This window comes from Poecilia latipinna, unplaced genomic scaffold (assembly GCF_001443285.1).
Source record: "Poecilia latipinna isolate Pla-1442-1.1 unplaced genomic scaffold, P_latipinna-1.0 Scaffold1598, whole genome shotgun sequence".
NCBI lineage: Eukaryota > Metazoa > Chordata > Actinopteri > Cyprinodontiformes > Poeciliidae > Poecilia > Poecilia latipinna.
Window position 1 is genome coordinate 12,916 of NW_015114214.1, and position 3,285 is coordinate 16,200.

The window sequence follows — 3,285 nt, forward strand, 5'->3', positions numbered from 1 at the left end:
TAACTACAACTACCCGCCCAGAGACTGGGTATGCAGCCCCAGTAATGAACGAACCATCAAAGCTGAACGAGGCAGCAGCTGACCTGAGAGAGAGAATCATGGCCCGAATGAACACCAGACAACCCCGACGCCAACTACAGCGGCTGAGTGAAGTACCATCAGAAAGTCTCATTGAAGATGTGAATGCAGCATTGAGAACGATCCCTACCAACACCATAACAGAAACCAATGAGCTGATATACAACTCAGCATCAGTGATCCTTGAAATGCTCGGCTATAAGAGCAACCATGAGACCCAATATCCATCCGGTTAGAGGCTAACAAGATAACAAGGAGAGAAGTGAGCCAGCTGTCAGAGCTCCTAAGGGGTGCAATGAAAAGATCAGTACCATGCCCATACCTGAAGCACTCGAAACTGCCAAACAAAGGCTCCAAGCCTTGGCCAGCCGCCTAAAGAGATACACAATCAGTCACCTCCTCTACATGGATGACATCAAGCTGTACGTCAAGAGCGAGCGAGACATCGACTCACTGATCCTCACCACCAGGATCTACAGCACTGACATTGGGATGTCATTCGGACTAGAGAAGTGTGGCCGGATTTTCTTTCACACAGTTTCTTGTGCTCTTTTTTCCTGATGTTGTAATCACTTGGTATTGCTCCACCATCCCATTGATGTTGTACATCTCTAAGCATTCAATGATCCAAGTGTGTGGCCTATTTATGCCAATGCGCTTCTGTGTGTGGCCTATTTATGCCAATGCGCTTCTGTGTGTCTCTGTGCTCATGTATTTATCCATGGTTCTCAACGTGGGCGGTACCGCCCCCCGGGGGGGCGTTCAGAGGACGGCAGGGGGCGCTGGCAGACATTTTTACAAAAGGGGGACGCTGGGATTCCTTTGGAGGGCGTTTGGTCGAAGGTAAACTTTACACCTTAAATGCACAACAATACCAGTTTAGACTTTGAGCAACTTGTTAAAACTGTATTGTGTAACATTACAACATGCTTGGCTGCAACTGTATCGATGGCAGCTCTTCTCCTCAGTGTTTGTTAGCTTTTGGCGCAGCTACATTCTCCTGCTACTGGTAGCTTCACCGCATCAGTTCAGTTACACCGGCTGATGACGTTGCTGTGATTCACTTTGTCTGGTATTTTTGTACAAATGTTTTTGCAGTTCTGTGATCATGTTAAGCAGCAACTTATATTAAAAAGTGTTTTATTTTCGTTTGAAGGCTGCACACTTCCATGGAAGGACAACAGAAAATCGATCTTATAAACATGTAATTACTTAAATCACGATACCCTGACTTTGTATCCCTCTGAAAAATGAACCCATTTAAATAAAGAAATAAAGAAATCCCTCCATGGTGACACCACGATAGAGAGCGTTCATTTTATAGCGTTAACACCGGAGCTGTAAGTGGTCCGGTATGAAACGGGTGTGATAGAACAACGGAACCACAGCACTTTTACATTTCAATAATCAGAATACCGAAATTGTTTTCATTGTTTTAAAAGGTTTATGTCCGTCTGCCTTTTCCCCATCGATACGTTTCCCGACCACCCTGCACCTTAAGGGGTTGAAAAAAAAAAATGTCGCGCACAATGAGCAAAACTCTGANAAAATCACGATACTCTGTATCCCTCTGAAAAATGAAACCATTTAAATAAAGAAATCCCTCCATGGGTGATACCACGATAGAGAGCGTTCATTTTATAGCGTTAACACCGGAGCTGTAAGTGGTCCGATATGACACAACACAGTGTCATGGAACAACACGGCACTTTTAAATTTCTATAATCAGAATACCGCAATTGTTTCCGTTGTTTTTAAAAGGTTTATGTCAGTCTGCCTTTTCCCCATCGATACGTTTCCCGACCGCTGCGCATCTTAAAGGGTAAAAAAAACAACTACACGCACATCGCGCAAAACTCTGAAACAGAGAAGCGGGACATAAAACGGAGCGACGAACTAGATGAACTTATTTATGTTTTTAATTAGATTTGATATATTTATATCTTCAATATATATTTAATGTTAATGTCATGAGGCTGATGACTCCATTACACTTTCAATTTGACTCATTAGGATTTCATTAAGAACCATATTTGTTCTTTGTAATTTCTGTCCAGTAAAATTATTAATCTATAATAATTATAGATTATATGTATAAAGATATAAAGATATAATCTATGTTTCCGTCTCATATTTGTATGGCATTAAAAGGAACTTTTGTTTTTCCACTGAAAGCTCTGGTTTGCACAGTAAATGCCATGTGGGTGAAATTTTATGGATGATACTCTGATGTCCCATTCTCCTGAAGGCAGCACAGAGCTGCACCACCAGAAACCGACAGGAGTTTCCTGATCTGGCAGGCAGCCAGTTCAGGAACTAGCAGCAGGCAGTTAGTTCAGTTTAAAATTACACACCAGTTACACTATTCAAAGGTCAGATTGCACAGGATTTACCCCTCTGTCTCCCCAGGTTACCAAATACATCTGTACAGATTTCGGATTCTTACTTCATGTTTTAACACAAAGCTCAGGTTTCAGTAGGCTTCCGGCTTTTCAAGGCAGACAAACAACATAGTTGGTAGGGAAGAATTATTCACCAAATTGGATTCCATCTTGACCCACAAAGGAGTATCGATCGTTGGGTTACCTGGGAATCCCTGCTCCCAGAACGTTAGTGCTCTGATGTTGGCAGCCCAATTATAGTGTTTAAATACAGGTAGGCCCAGCCCTCCCTCCTCCCTCGGCTTCTGTAAATGCACTTTAGAAATTCTAGCATTTTTCCCATTCCATATGTAGGATTGAATGATTGAGTCCATATCTTTAAAGAAGGCTGCTGTAGGATAGGAAGATTTTGACATAAATACAAGAACTGAGGTAGGGAGATCATTTTAACTGAAATAATGCGTTAAATCGTTGACAGGGGCAAAGTTTTATAGTACTTTAATCTTGACATAAATGCTGCAAAGTTTAGTTTCAATATACGTTTTGGGTGTTTGGGTACAGTAAGACTTTGATAGTCTTACTGTACCCAAACAGTACAGTAAGAGCCATTCAAAGTGGCTCTCAACCACTTTGAATGGGCCTTTTTGTAAAAATCCAGATGGGTACATATTGGAAAGAGGCATCAACTCACTCTTTGACCAATTGATTGTAGACCCAGAAATTTTACTAAAAGATGTAATCAAGCTGAGGAGGAAGGGAACAGATTTTACTGTCATATAAATATAATATCACATCATCGGCATATAAACTGATGACTGTTTCAACA